The sequence below is a fragment of the Penaeus monodon genome, chromosome 22 (genome assembly GCF_015228065.2).
Source record: "Penaeus monodon isolate SGIC_2016 chromosome 22, NSTDA_Pmon_1, whole genome shotgun sequence".
In the NCBI taxonomy this organism is placed as follows: domain Eukaryota; kingdom Metazoa; phylum Arthropoda; class Malacostraca; order Decapoda; family Penaeidae; genus Penaeus; species Penaeus monodon.
Window position 1 is genome coordinate 16,252,235 of NC_051407.1, and position 627 is coordinate 16,252,861.

Below are 627 nucleotides of genomic sequence, written 5' to 3' on the forward strand. Positions count from 1 at the left end.
ATGTTTCCCCCCCAAAAAATCCCCAGCTAATTGCGCTCACTTCACTCACCGACCCCCCCCCCCCCCCTTTGCCCCCAAGTGAAAGCTGAAATGACACCCCTGCTCAATCAACTAATAGTAAAAATATAAATAATTCTAAGAAACAACCACCATTTTTCCTCACTGCCAACACTGGCTTCTCCAAAATGGCAAACCATGTATTTGCATGCATACACTATCTGGCTTTATTTACCAGTCTCCGTCTTTATCACTAATGCACATAACAAAAATGAGGAGTGTATGGTAATGAATAAAGTTGCTAAATAGACACAGGCATCTTGCAACAATGTTTCACAACAAGAGGGTCTCTGGGATCAATGGGGGCTGCAAAGAGCTGCAAGAGAGCCCTGAGATTTCTCCAACTCATATTTCTGCTCAGCCTTCAATCCGACTGGAGGATCAGGAGAATGGATAAATGCATGAATCCACAAAATCAGACATGTGTGAACCATTACAATCCTTGGCCTAAGGGTTTCCCTATGATATTTTTGCAGACAGAGAGGATCTGCAGAAGTATAAAGGTTGCAAACTAGTATCATACAATACATTTTTGAACTTTTAGTAACACTGTAATAGAAATTTCTGATT

At 41.1% G+C, this 627-nt stretch overlaps 1 protein-coding gene across 1 annotated transcript in view; it reads right to left on the reverse strand.

Moving 5' to 3' along the window:
* LOC119586954 (charged multivesicular body protein 6-A-like) overlaps positions 1-627 on the reverse strand; it is a gene marked incomplete in the record, with an annotated part of 10,649 nt that overhangs the window by 4,678 nt on the left and 5,344 nt on the right.